The 15,726-nt window shown below is 32.4% G+C and overlaps 2 protein-coding genes and 1 long non-coding RNA gene across 3 annotated transcripts in view; 1 reads left to right on the top strand and 2 right to left on the bottom strand.

The window, feature by feature from the left end:
* LOC127705068 (peptidyl-glycine alpha-amidating monooxygenase-like) overlaps positions 1 to 15,726 on the bottom strand; it is a 143,020-nt gene that overhangs the window by 52,697 nt on the left and 74,597 nt on the right. The gene's annotated exons all lie outside the window — the stretch shown is intronic.
* The window catches only part of LOC127705062 (uncharacterized), a 69,033-nt gene that overhangs the window by 39,916 nt on the left and 13,391 nt on the right, over positions 1 to 15,726 (top strand). The gene's annotated exons all lie outside the window — the stretch shown is intronic.
* Positions 10,440 to 12,142, bottom strand: LOC127705079 (uncharacterized). The gene is made up of 3 exons (XR_007983629.1): positions 12,111 to 12,142; positions 11,703 to 11,752; positions 10,440 to 10,478 (listed from the first exon to the last, which is right to left on the bottom strand). It is a non-coding gene; the product is annotated as an uncharacterized LOC127705079 (long non-coding RNA).

The raw sequence follows: 15,726 nt of genomic DNA, 5'->3' as shown, positions 1-15,726 counted from the left end.
TCATATATAGTGCCAATTTCAGTTAAATTGTATCATTAGACTTCATTAAAATTGCAAGATTGTTTAGAAGTTTGCAGTATATATTGCAAATAAAATTGACAAATTGATTATGGAAAAGAGAGGCGAAAGAAACCAAAGTGACATTCGAACTCGTAAGTTGAAAATGAATTTTCCGAATCAAATCTATGTATTTTCATACGCCAAATACGCATTTCGTCGTCATAATATGCATCATCAGCGAATCAACACAATTGGAAGGCCAAATCAGAAACGAAGTTGGAGAGCATTTACAACCGAAAATTCCGAAAAGATTAGCCAAATAAGACTAAGGTCATCCCTACTTGGGCGTAAAAAACCTTAGTGTTTCGAATAATTCGATATTCAGAAATTGGAAATATCAATGATATTTCATGTCAACAAAAGTGCTGACTACTGGACTGGTGATACCATCGTCGACGAATTTTCCATTAACAAAGGCATCAACACAGTGGTTGTGAAAACTCATCAAAGATATATGACTTATAATTAAGTACGCAAGACGCGCGTGTTGCCAAATATGACTATGGTTATTTCTGCCTGGGGTAGAATACCCTAGTTTTTCGAATAATTCAATATATACGAAGGTACATCAAAGATACAAGACTTACAATTTGGTAACCAGACGCGCGTTTTGTCTACTTAAGACTCATCAGTGGTGTTCAAATGAAATTCAAAGGTAACGAGATTAAAAACAAACATTCAGAATTTTCTAGAACAGATTAAAAATTTGTCTACGTCACTGTCTGCAAGATCACGTATGATTTTAATGCTTAAGTTCTCTTCCAAAACATCTCGTCTAGCAAACTAAGCCAATTTTTTTTTAATATGCCGATGCAAATGAATAGTAAAATAAAAAACAAATTATTTACTTTTGAGACAGTTGATATTGATCTGTTTATTCTCAAAGTTATTCAACGTGATTTTATTAGTTTCACTCTTCGACAAAAGAATCAGAAATAAAAGTAACTGACCAAACAAGTAACGATTTCAATAGTAAGTGTTTTGATAAAAATGTGAACCTTCATTTCTTTATTGATTTGAAAGCGGAATACTGCTGTTTGTGATGTTTTTTGTTGTATTTCTTTCTCGTTTCAAAAATATTTCAAACCTGCTGGTTTTGCATTTGTATCATATTGGCATACTGTAAAGAAACAGAATATACATATAAAATATATTCTCTTAGACATGGCGGTTGGCATACGTAATATATATTTGTCTGACACAATGAACCTCAGATAGACGTTCGTAATGCTAGTATGATCAACTTGTACATTTGCTTATTGCAATTAGACACCTTGTTAAGAATTGCCATTAATGTTGTTTAACAAACATTCATTATTGAGTTGATTGGATTTTGTCTATAATTACCATGTACATGTACATGCTTTGTTGTTTCGCATAATAATTTTGGTTAAGACCGAACAGAAGAAAAATTACTAGAAGACAAAAGACAGAAAGTACCGATTTGAGAGTACTCGCAGTTATCGAAAGCTATTTCAAAGCCAATACCATTTGGCCAATTAATTTGTTTTATTCGAGCGTCCCTGGTGAGTCTTTTGTAGACGAAACGTGCGTCTAGCTTACAAATTTAAAAGCCAGATATTTTTATGTGTTTTTTTTTATATTTGACCAATTATGAATATATATTCTATTTCGACTCTTCAAAATTCAAGACTCTATCCTAAATTGAGGTAAATTATATGGCCTTCCAAATACTGTTTCGATTCCTAACATCACTGAAGAGACATTAATTGTCGTAATCCGGATATGGTGTACAAATTTTTGCACCTCATGTTTGCGGTATACCATCTTTTCCGCAAGTCTATTGTTTTCTGTTTGGTATCAAAGTAATAATAAAGATCCATTTTGTTAGATCTTGTGATACGTTTATTTGGCAATCGCCAATGGCAGTCAGCAGGGTTTAAGAACATCCGTTGTTCGACCTGTTAGTCAAATGCGTTTTGTTTAAATATTCTTTTTCACTTTTTTGGTCTTTTGGAAAATGTTGTTTGTGCTGTATTTAGACCCCTCTACCAAGACATTTGTTTTGCTTGCACACGTATGAAAATTGCGATTTTTATTCAACTCAATCATAGGTTTGAACGTTGTTTTCAATTTAGACTTGTTTATATTTTTTCGTTTGGGCTTGTATTATATTTTCCTCCGGGTTTGTATGATCCGTTCATCCTATTTCGAAAGTTCAAAATTCAAGAGTCTATCCTAAATTGAGGTAAATTATATGGCCTTCCAAATACTGTTTAGATTCCTAACATCACTGAAGAGACATTAATTGTCGAAATCCGGATATGGTGTACAAATTTTTGCAACTCATGTTTGCGGTATACCATCTTTTCCGCAAGTCTATTGTTTTCTGTTTGGTATTAAATCAATAATTAAGATCCATTTTGTTAAATCTTGTAATACGTTTATTTGCCAATCGCCAATGGCAGTCAGCAGGGTTTAAGAACATCCGTTGTTCGACCTGTTAGTCAAATGCGTTTTGTTAAAATATACTTTCACTTTTTTGGTCTTTTGGAAAAGTTGTTTGTGCTGTATTTAGACCCCTCTACCAAGAAATTTGTTTTGCATGCACTCGTATAAAAATCGCAGTTTTTATCCAACGCATTGATAGGTTTAAACGTTGTTTTCAATTTAGACTTGTTTATATATATATATATATATATTATATATAAGTGCCTAAGAATGTAACTTTAACACACAAAATTTGAGTAAAAGTTTAACAAAATTTATTGATTTTCTATAAAAAAAAAAAAAAATTTGTTAAACTTTTAATCAAATTTTGTGAAGTTCAAGCTAACAATAAGCAGCAAAAATATTTTTCTACACAATTTACAAACGTTTATCTTTTATGGTTACAATGAAGTAATTATTTACATAGGCGACAATGGTAGCCTTTTTTGGTCCTGCGTTTTCACTATCAAAGATCCATAGAAAAAAATGTCGAATTCTGAATTATCAACACCTTTGGGTGTAATTGAAACTGCAAAACACATATGGTGCCGCAGCTTTTCTGATAGAAAAAATGCATTTTTTAAGGGTACTCAACGGTTCCGGAATTTTCGAAATAGTACAAATGAAGAACACCCCTTGCTAAATTTGGCACAGAAAATGTTGCTCATCACAGAGAGTTTTCTCTAAATTTCTCGCTATTTCTACACCTATGGCCAACACTCATTTCTCACTATTTCAATTTTGATTTCTAATTACAAGGACAGCAGAAAATAAATTTACTTCTACCTATTATCTTGGATGTAAAATCTAGGTGGCGCCAGTCATCTTTATTTACTTCCTTTTAACCTATACTGACATATATTGAAATAAAATCGGACAATCTTTTCATTAGTCGATTACTATATACCCCTGCTGCTAAAGTTCAAATTTTTAGATTAAAGGTACAATTTTTCACCTTTAAAAATGACTTTCTTTACAGGTACCCCCCTTTGCAGAAAACGTTGCTTTTTACAGACTTGGGGCCATTGACCAGCTTATTTTGACTGTTTGGCTATGTTTAAAACGAGGTGTTTGATTAATGAAGTTCGATTTAGGCCTATCAAAGACTTTAGGCTGATGATTTGATAACTGTGTCCAACTTATATGTCTTTATCACGAATATATGAACACCGTTGCATAAGAGTCAAAATATTTTATGAAATAGACTATAAAAGTGCTGAAACTAAGAATTTATCATTGCTGTTATGTGTTTTATATGAATCGTGTGCAGAATATTCAATTCGACGATACTAAGGAGAAACATGTATTGCCTTTGATTTTTTACCTAATTTTAATATTTTAGGGGCATTTTTACACATTTTGGCCATTAAAAATACAAAAATTTCGCTAACGTCAGCAAAAATAAGCCCCCTTTTTTTTAATATGCATACATACATGCATTGTTATCGAGGATGAGGAGAAATGATTAAAGACAGAGTCATTGACAGAAGTCTCGTTCTTACAGTAGGTTATTGAACCCTACCCCTTAGGCAGAAGAATAAAAAAACAGTAAAAATTTGATACAGACTATAGTTTCTTGGCGATCAGCAATTTTAGTCTGATACAGTTTATCACTTAGTACTTTATTAATTTACCGATCCAATTTCTAAAATATCTCGAAAAATACAGTGATACGCCAGAAATCGTTATTTCGCTTTAGGTTACAATGAAGTAATTATTTACATAGGCGACAATGGTAGCCTTTTTTGGTCCTGCGTTTTCACTATCAAAGATCCATAGAAAAAAATGTCGAATTCTGAATTATCAACACCTTTGGGTGTAATTGAAACTGCAAAACACATATGGTGCCGCAGCTTTTCTGATAGAAAAAATGCATTTTTTAAGGGTACTCAACGGTTCCGGAATTTTCGAAATAGTACAAATGAAGAACACCCCTTGCTAAATTTGGCACAGAAAATGTTGCTCATCACAGAGAGTTTTCTCTAAATTTCTCGCTATTTCTACACCTATGGCCAACACTCATTTCTCACTATTTCAATTTTGATTTCTAATTACAAGGACAGCAGAAAATAAATTTACTTCTACCTATTATCTTGGATGTAAAATCTAGGTGGCGCCAGTCATCTTTATTTACTTCCTTTTAACCTTATAGAACATCAATAAATTTTGTTAAATATTTACTCAAATTTTGTGTAGTTCAAGCTACAAAAATATTATTTTGTCATGCATCCGATTTCACCTTGAGAGATGCACACGCCTGATGAAGCTAGTTTGTTTAGCGAAATATTGCGTGAATAATATAAAATATAACAACCAATTTTATAACATTCATTACTGTGTTAAATTTACATCCTTAGGCACTTATATAATTTAATGTAGTAACTGCATCAGTTTATTTACAAACTGATCCACGCCTAGATAGATTTAATGTTGATTGTTGCTATTTTTAGACACTATCTATATATATATATAGATAGTGTCTAAAAATAGCAACAATCAACATATTATTTATACATATAGTGTATATTTTTGCAGCTTATTGTACATTGCGATTCTTTAATCAAAACAAATAATTGTGTTAGTTAAATAGTATGAAGTTCAGGATTTATTCCTTTGGTTTTGGATAAAACTGTTTTTCATCTCTCTCATTCAGTCAATCAGGTTCAAGAGTACGTAGCTGATGCATCCAGAATCTCCCTCTCTCACTGTTTTCTACTTTGGGTGTCCCAATTTTGGTTTACTTCTATTTTTTGAAAGGTGATATTTTCAAAAGTATGTCCTGTTCTGAAGAGATGTCTCGTGATTTGGCATTTTCTTCCTTTGGTATAAAAAGACCGGTGATTATTAAGTCTGATGTTGAATGTAGTTTCTGTTTCGCCAACATATTGCAGCTTGAAAGTTCCACAAGTAAGAAAAGAGTGGTCAGCATTTGCCAGGCGTCTTCGTTTGAAATAACATTTCAATAGACAACAGAAGAAAAATTTAAAAGAAGCCGGAATGAATGAATCTGAATATGAGAGTGATAAGGAGATATATGCATCCCAAACTTTAACAAGAAAAGTACATGGAATCCACCGAAAAGCAAAAACGATGGTATTATAAACATTTACATTAAGCTGCAAAAACTTCTTAACAGCCTCCTTTTTTTTACCTGGATGGCTGCACGCGCCTGATGAAGCTAATTTGTTTAGCGAAATATTGCGTGAATATATAAAATATATCAACTATTTTTCTAACACTCATTAGTGTGTTAAAGTAACATTCTTAGGCATTTATATAATTTAATTTAGTAACTGCATCAGTTTATTTACAAACTGATCCACGCCTAGATAGATTGAATGTTGATTGTTGCTATTTTTAGACACTATATACTATTTTCACAGGCAACACGCATCACACATCTTATTTTGTGTAATCCGTTCATACCTATTTCCCTGCAACATCATGGGAAATAAAACATATTTCAATAAATTGAGAAGTTTAACGTAAAAAAAGACTTGAACATCATGCTTCAAATCTTAACTCGTACATAGATAACAACACATACCAAAGGGTTTAATTATCAAATTGACGCTACAAACACCGGTTGTCAAGTCCACCAGATTGAAGAAACTTTGAGACGATATTGTATTCAACTGTCCTTTCCGACTTCTTCAACTTTTACTCTGCTTTTCTATCTACGGTTACGAACAAATTAATTCAGAAATAAATGAGACGTTTATAAAAGCACCACTGTCTGTTACTACTGAAGACATGGAAGTAATTCAGAGAAGACTATCCGACATCCAAAGAATAGAGAAACAAAATTTCAAAGCCAAACAAAATAAGAAATTCAAACGAGACCGTTTTGAACCAACAAAGTTGCGTTTTTGAAGAAGATCAAATTTTAAAAAAGAGTACATCGAAACGACCGAGAAAAGTACGTTTTAAAAAAAATAGAAACACTCAGTTCAAGATAATTTTGTTGTAAATCTGTCATCAATAGAACTAACTGCCTCTGAAGAAAAACTATTGAGTAAAGGCCTTAATTTCTGTCCAGTTCCAGCTACTGTCAATAATTCACAACTAGAGACAGATGTAGAAGAATTTTCCAGGCATCTTTGTTTGAAAGAACATTTCAATCGACAACAGAAGAATTTTTTTAAAAAGAAGCCGGAATGAATGAATCTGATTATGAGAGTGACGAAGGAGATATATGCATCCCCAAATTTGAAAAGTAAACTACAAAAAAGAGTCCACCTAAAAGCAAAAACGATAATTTGGAATCATTTATAACATCAGTTAAAGCTGAAGTCAGATCTTCAATCAGTGGTAAACAAGTGCAAAATATTTCAAAGTCAGAAAGCTAAGCCATGATAAACTTAAAAGACCGTGATGACATTGTTATCAAACAAGCAGACAAAGGAAGTGCCGTTGTTGTGATTAACAAGGCAAACTACATCGAAGAAGGGAATTGTCAGCTCTCTAACACTAAATTTTATAAATAATTAACATGTGATCCAACCAAAGAAATCAACAAAAAAATAAATAACGTCCTCGCAGAAATGAATAAAGATAAACAAATTGATGACGAGACGTACGATTATCTACGCCCAGACGAAACTTGCACAGCCGGTCGATTTTATTTACTTCCAAAGCTCCATAAAGAAGGGATTCCAGGGAGACCTATAGTATCAGCTAATGGCTATTCTACCGAAAAACATTCAGAATTTGTTGATTACCATCTTAGACCACATGTTAGACAATTGCCATCTCATATTCAAGATACAACTGACTATTTGAAGAAAATGAATTCCTTAAGTCCTTTACCTAATGACACAATTTTGGTTTCGATGGATGTGAGTTCTTTTTACACTAATATTCCAAAAGATGAAGGAATAGCCGCTTGTGAAAAAGTATGGAACACTCGAAAGGATAAACATTCCCCAAATGACTGTTTTATTCAGTTGCTTAAGCTAGTGCTTGAAAATAACAACTTTATTTTCAACGACAAGCACTTTTTACAGATTGACGGAACTAGTATGGGAACAAAAACGGCACCTTCTTTTGCCAACATTTTTATGGGGGATCTTGAAGAACGCATCCTTTTGAGTGTGCCATACAAATCCTTGTCATGGCTCCGTTTTATTGATGATATTGACATGAAATGGAACGATACTGCAGAACATCTACAAGATTTTTTAGATCATTGTAACCAGTTCCATCATTCAATAGAATTTAAATCTGAATTTTCAAGCGAAAAAATTCCTTTCCTCGACACCACCACATTTGTAAAAAACGGGGTCATGACAACTGATCTCCACAAAAAGAAAACTGATAAACACCAGTTTCTCTCTCCGAAAAGTTGTCACCCGAAACATTGCTTCAAGAGCATTCCTTATAGTCAAGCCATCAGACTAAAGCGAATTTGCTCCTCGGAATCCAAACTCAACTATCGTTTGGGACAACTCAGAAAACAACTTAAATCAAGATGATACAAAACCAAAAATATCACAGAAGCTTTTGATTAAGCCCAAGAAAAAGATCGAAAGATCCTCATGGAATACAAAGATAAGACGACCCGCCCAGATAGAATTCCGTTTGTTGTCACTTTCCATCCCGATTTGACAAATATTTCATCTATTGTCCGCAATCACTGGCGTCTTATTGAAAATGACTCTTCCTTAAAAGAAATTTTTTCCATCACCTCCTGTTATTGCGTATCGCAGACCAAATATCTCAAAGACATACTTGTTACATCTAAAGTAAAAAAACAAGAGACTTCTTAAATTGGGTGTTACAAACAATGCGTAAGAAGCAATTGTAAGTGCTGTTAAGTCGCCAACACTGACCACTCTTTCACCAGCACAGTAACAAAGCAGCGATACAACATCTATGTTACATCTAATTGTAAAACGGAAAATAGTATTTATATTCTTACTTGTGGAACTTTCAAGCTGCAATATGTTGGCGAAACAGAAACTAAATTCAACATCATACTTAATAATCACCGGTCTTTTTATACCAAAGGAAGAAACTGCCCAATCACGAGACACCTCTTAAGAACAGGACATACTTTTGAAAATATCGCCTTTCAAATAATAGAGGTAAACCAAAATTGGAACACCCAAAGTAGAAAACAGAGAGAGAGATTCTGGATGCATCAGCTACGTACTCTTGAACCTGATGGACTGAATGAGAGAAATGAAAAAAAAGTTTTGTCCAAAACCAAAGGAATAAATCCTGAACTTCATACTATTTAACTAACACAATTATTTGTTTTGATTTCAGAATCGCAATGTACAATAAGCTGCAAAAATATATTAAAGACATGTACATTAAGCTGCAAAAATTTCTTTACAGCCTCCGATTTTTTACCTGGATGGCTGCACGCGCCTGATGATGCAAAATTTGTTTAGCGAAATATTGCGTGAATATATAAAATATAACAACTATCTTTATAACACTCATTATTGTGTTAAAGTTACATTGGCATGTATATACAAGCAATATATGTACATATTGTGTAGTCAGTTACTTAAGATCATGTTTATTGTAAATTGTAAACATATGACGACTCTAAATAAATTAACTTACTTTTGCCTAAAGGTACAATCCATAAAAATGCTTCGGACGCACGAAATTAATTGAGTGTTATTTTCATTTATCATACTTGGATAACTATTATACATTTTAAACACCTTAAGATAGTAGTTAGTATGGTTGGGTAAAAAGGGATTTGGAAAGGATATTTCTTCGAAAATCCAAAAAAATAATCATGTTATCAAAGAAACAACATTTGAAATTTTTGGGTTTTGAGCGTTTCTGATGAAGGTAAGTCCAGTATAGCGCTTCGGACGTACGAAATTAAATTAAGTATTATTTTCATTTACAAGCACTAGGTCGATACCACTGCTGTGGACTGATAGTCCCCGAGAGTATCATCAGCTCAGTATTGAACGCTTCAGTAGTAACATGATTTAGAACATGTTTGAATGCTATACGAACGCCATTAAGATTTGGTCGCTTTGTCATAACAGTTGTTAAATGATTTGGTGTATTTTTTTTTACAGTTTTCCCCTTGTACTTGCGCTGTGTGGTTGTTGAATTTCTAACTAGAGATGTCGTGGTTAAAATTACTGCATAATGGAAAGCTGTCGGCGAATTGGAGGACGGGAAACAATATTTCGATGGCAGTACATTTTTAAATATTTGAAAAAAAGGATTCTCTTTTAAAAATAAAATATATGTACACGTGTTCTATAATAAATCTAAGCCGTTCAATTATCTAAAATATATTCAACCTTTTGGTTAAATTTGAAGTATCATATAACTTTAATTGTACTGACTAAAACACGGATAATGCATGCATTACCACAAAGCAATGAAATTTAATTTAATTTAATTGATTGATGTTTAACGCCACTTTCAACACTATTGTGCTATTTCTCGGCGGTCAGTTTTTATTGGTGGAAGAAGCCGGAGAGCCCGGAGAGAACCTCCTATGGTATGAAAACTGACAATCCTAGTCAGTAAAGATTGGAGTCGAGTGCACCTGCCCCGTACGGGATTCGAACTCACAACCTAAATGTTGACTGGCTATTGATACAGTAGTTCGACTACTTAGACCACTTGGCCACCGAAGCCCCAAAGGCATTGAAAGATGATACACAAAATCCTGCTATATACAAAAATAAGCGTCATGATTTATAATTTATTAATAAAGAGAAAGAAAGAGACATACAGATAATGCAAAAGGTATTGAAATTTCCTACAGGAATAGCTACAAAAAAAGGAACTGTTTAAAGTCTTGCTATATGTTTATTTTGCTATTATCTCCACAAATATCTGATGTTGCCTCGTGGTCGCAAATTGAAAATTCCGGTTGCTGCGTCATACACGCATCTCCCCGTTTAAATCTATCTTCATATTTAAAATCTTAACCGAAATGGATATCAGCATTACACATCTCTTGACCATCATCTTGCCTGTAAAATAAATCCAGACTAGGATAAAAAAAAAATCACCAAAGATCCAAGTAAAATGTATCAAATGGACAGGTTGCATATTTCTTCCTATAAAATTTCGAAGATTTTAGATCAGATGCCTTCGAGAACTAGGTTTTGATTAATTAACAAAAAAAATTTTGATTAAACTTCAGTAAAGAATTACTTTATTTCATTTGCAGTATGGTATGCCATCATTGTACAATAGTATAACAAATTAATATCATTATCTGTTATTATCAATATCTGTTATGTAATCTATATTCGTGTGTTGCAACATTTAAAAAGCACGGAATATGGTGCATATCATTCATTTCAAAAGAAAGTCGACAGCTGGTATTTCTTATCGAGATTCATTCCTAGGATTTTCCAGTCTACCAGGAAGCTCTCTAACTTAAGGGTTCTAACTTATACAGTTAAAATGATTTGTTTCTACAATTCTACGGACCACAAATGAACATACAAATTTCCATTTATCGGAATGTAACAGTCCGTCTTCTTTTCTTCGCTCATAATTTATCACAGGATACAATTTATCACCGGATACAGCTTACCACTGAAAATCTACTTGCCATGGAAAACAAGACTGGTGATACTAGTTAAACAGGAATTGCTCACCCCTTTTAAAGCATTTGCGTCAACCGTCGAATTGTGTTTTTGTTCGTGTTGCTAAATTTTAACATCCTTTTTTATAATGATCTGTAGACGATTGTTTCCCTGTTCATATGTGTTATTTGTGTATGTTGGTATCTGTCCTTCATCGACTAATACTATATACTGTCCCTTGGCATCATATCATTTCCTTTTATTGTTTACCAACCGAATAAGGATAAAATTGTTACAGTCTATATTTAATTTTGACGATAAGGGAAAAATAGTTAAATTCAACAATCGAAAAGTATAATGAATCTATCAAATGACTTTTTTTCGTATTATATAGTGAGCCAGAAACAACTAACCCTACCGTAACACCTAAGTTCAAACCCGTTTTTTTGTATTCTTTAAGTAGTGTTTTGTTGACTCTAATAATTGTTAGTCTTTTTAGTGCTTTCCTTTGTCAACTTTGTTATTGACCCCTTTTTCCAATACTGTAAGTCAATTTATGTTCGTGACTTCCGCGGAAAAAAATAACGCGAATAATTCAGTAAACGTTCTTAATAACAAAAAATCTGTTGAGTACTGCTACTACATCGTACTTATTCTTACCCGAAACGAACTGGCTTATTATCCTTGTTGATATATAAACACTTTGCAGCCTAGTATTTAAAGAAATTAACAGTTAAAAAGTACATATTTATATTATACAGCTTTGTAATAAAAACAACTTGACACAATATATCGCTTTTAACAATTTAAACTCACTCGGGGAAGTTACAATATAGTTAGGATTTACTTGTACTTGATTATTTCTATTTCAAAGATCTCACATTTTCGATAATCATCAACATTTTATATGCTACTGAACTATGAACAAATAACACAGTTTGACTGCTTCAAGTGCAAAGCAGCAGATGATTTTTTATTTTTCAGATTCGATGGACATTTGAAAATATGCCTTTTTTAAAATTCAGATGAATAGCCAAGCCTATGTCATTAGCATATCAAGTTTCTTACCAGAACATCTCCCCGTCGTACGTCAATAGCCCATCCAGCTACTGGTACAAACACCTGTAAAAGGTCTGTCGTTTAAAAAAAAACCCATCATTTAAAACCTTACATTGAAAGCTATGCCTTTATTTATCAATTGTCTTGGCTTTTACATATCTTATTCGTCATGATATTGATAGTTTATATTTTACTTTTATAATTTTTTATCTGAAAATTTTTTTTTATTTTCGTAAGCCAAATAATTTCTGTTTATTAAAGGAAATAAGATAAAGCCTAACAAAACACATATGAAACTATGAACGAGCGTAGGTATACGTCTCATTAAAGTAATATTAAATATTTTGACGTCACTTATTCTATAGAAATGAAACTTTGATAAATATTGGACAAAAATAAAGCAGTCACTAGGCATTATGCATTAAAAAATCTCTACAATTACAGAAAACTTTTAAATTTGTTTTGTTTTTTGGAACACTGCTTTTTATAGCTGATTTCTGATTGTTTCTGTTTAATTTCTTCACAACTTTTATAGAGTCGAGACATTTTTGGATTTGACATATTGTATAGACACATGTCTATTGTTAAAGACAGCATGTTGCCCTCCATATGCAATTTGGTTATGTTTGCAGGTTGCAAACGAATCGATGTTTACCTCACGTCTCCCTTTATTCATATTGTGAAGTGAAATAAACAATACCGCCAGTGTTATACCAAATTCAGTTAGGTCAACATGAGTCAAACATTTTCCAACTGAGTTTCACAAATTGTTCGAATGTGCTGTAACACGAATGTCCAATGGAGATGAGGGGATGGTTGTCAAACATGCTTATACCTACCATAATCATTATGACTTTGTGCTTTCCAACGTGACAAGCCCACAGTTCAGTGGCTGTCGTTGGCTGTCGTCTGCTTTGTTTTTCATTTAATGTTATGAGCTTAAATCAGGTCGTCTAATTTCTCTTTTGTATTGTCTCACATTTTGTATAAGGCCCCTGCACCACTCACTATACGGTGTTGGTATTGCTCATTGTTGAAGGCCTAATAGTAAACTAAAGTAGTTTACATGTCTGTCATTTAATATATTGATCGATAGGTGTATTTCATACTATCATACTGTATATCTCTTTGTTTTAATACCATCTGATTAAAATACAGATCCTTTGTTCATGCTTTGCTAACAAGGATGTGACAAAACTGATTTACTTTTGTTCTGGTAATTATTACATCAGCCAATGAAATTCCTGTCATCGAATTTTTGAAGGTGTGTATCATTAGAACAAAACCAGAGGATCCCTTAAAGTATCAAAAACAGAAAGCAGAATAGAGTATTGTCATATCCTTGTAAGCGGAGTGTTGACATATGATATCTATTTTACTCAGATTTGTTTATATCTGTATACATAAATAACCTTAGCTTTTCCTTGTGTTAACTGACTGACCATTAAAGTCCAAGTACCGTTTCGAATTCTATACACATCAGCCGTGTATCCTGTATTAAATGCAAATGTTTTAAATAAATTTGCAAATAGAAATCACTAATACTATATTTTACCAATCAATAACAACAATTCGAGCAACATTGGTCTGACCATAGAAAACAGAAGGAACAAGACTGGAGTCTTGTGTTGATTTCGCTTGTGAAAACATGAAGTTACGATAATCATTTTTTTCCTTGCGTGGCCAAATTATAGCTGTAAACGGTACAAATATTGCTTACGATTAATTATTATCAAATTAAGATGAATAAATTATATCTATCAAAAGTTTAAGATAATCTAACCTCTACTTTCACTTATCATAATGATGTGTATGTACTTGAACCGCATATGCAACAACTTCAGGCTTGCTCCAGCTACAAGCTATTTCCGCAAAATATCCTATAATAAAAATACTATATGTATCATTTATCAATATTTCATAGTTTTGTTTGAAGGAAAGTAAAATTAGCAAATATCTTCAATTGTGGAATACATCAGTAGAAATTATTAGCAAAATTATTACTGACTTATAATCACTCACAGCATATAAGTCGTCATGTATATTGATATGTTTAATTAGTACAAACATAATAAAGGGGAAACGCGAAACATTTTTGCCGTGACAAATACAATTACACAGAGTAAATTAAAGACCTAAACAAATAGTGTAGCACTGTCTAACTGATGTAAGCAGCATAGTAGAAAAAATCGGAATCAACCAGAAGTGATTATTTTCCTTTACACTATAACAAAAAATAGGACGATATATAAAACTTACCCATTTCTTTATTTGCGGGAATAAATCCGCCAGTCAGCAGTAAGTGACTTTGATAGTTGTATTTTGTGCTGAGTGATAGAAAAATAAATACACATTAAAGTGAAGGAAATCTTCGTAAGAAATCGGTACAGAAATCTCCCTTCATTCCCTTTTCGTTTACAATAAAAAATGGATTAGACAAGAAACATTCAGCAATATGATTTTGTATCATGCCTAATTACTGGATACATAATTCAATGACGCAAATGTCAAACAAACTTATCATATTTGCTTTTGGTTTATTGTTTTGTACATAAATCATTTGGTTAGTTTTCTCGTTTGAATTGTTTTACATTTGTCATTTCTTACTACAAGTAATGGGCTTTGCTCATTGTTGAAGGCCGTACGGTGACCTTCAGTTGTTAACTTCTACTTCATTTGATATCACTACAAACCAGTAAAAGTCTGAAATGGCCTATATCTGTACTCGACTGTACTGATTTTTACTCGACCAGTCTGAATTGGTCTGAATTTTACTCGACATTACTCGACCCCAGTCTTAACCATACTCGACTGTACTGATTTGTACTTGACCCTTATCTTTGCCATTGAAAATAGTCTGAACTATTACTCGACCAATCTGAAACAGTCTTAACCCATTCTCGACCTGTACTCGACCTATTTTTTTCAGTCTAAACCATACTCGACCAAAGGTCTGAACCATACTGGACCAAATAACCTCTACTTTTTCTAAATTTTAACTGTTAAAATAAATTTCTTTTTAACTGACATGACAACAGCCACAATAAAATAAAGATATTTTATAATAAAAACAGATTTTTACATTCTTACATAATTCTCAGATTTATCCAATAGAGATAGTTAAATCAAATTATCTTGTATAATAATTTAATTATATGAATTTTAAAGTTTTAGAGTTTTGTTAAAAAAAGATTTTCTTTTACCTAAAAACCACACCTATACTGAGGGCAATTAAACCTTATTAAAGTGCTTCTTGTTTGGCATGTATTTTTTTTTTAAATTAATTTTCCTAAATTCCTAAATAAAAACTACATAGGTTTCATGGTTACATACAAAAAATGTACAATAGTTATATAATTATCTTTTTAATGAGGTAACAACAGACATCAAAATCACTGAAATTTTTTAACCTTATTTTAGAAATATATCTATTATCATAATTTGGGATATATTATATACAATATATATCAAAAAGGGATAAAAATTAAAGAAATTAATAAAATTGTTCTTCTGATTAGTAATGAAGTATAAAGTAATACCTCCTGCTTGGGGCAAACTCATGAAAAAGATCACACCTGGTCAGAGAGTATCAAATTCTAAATAACATTCATTCAAAATTGCAACA

Source organism: Mytilus californianus, unplaced genomic scaffold, assembly GCF_021869535.1.
Source record: "Mytilus californianus isolate M0D057914Y unplaced genomic scaffold, xbMytCali1.0.p SCAF_6, whole genome shotgun sequence".
NCBI lineage: Eukaryota > Metazoa > Mollusca > Bivalvia > Mytilida > Mytilidae > Mytilus > Mytilus californianus.
This window is presented reverse-complemented; position numbering and strand designations above follow the sequence as displayed.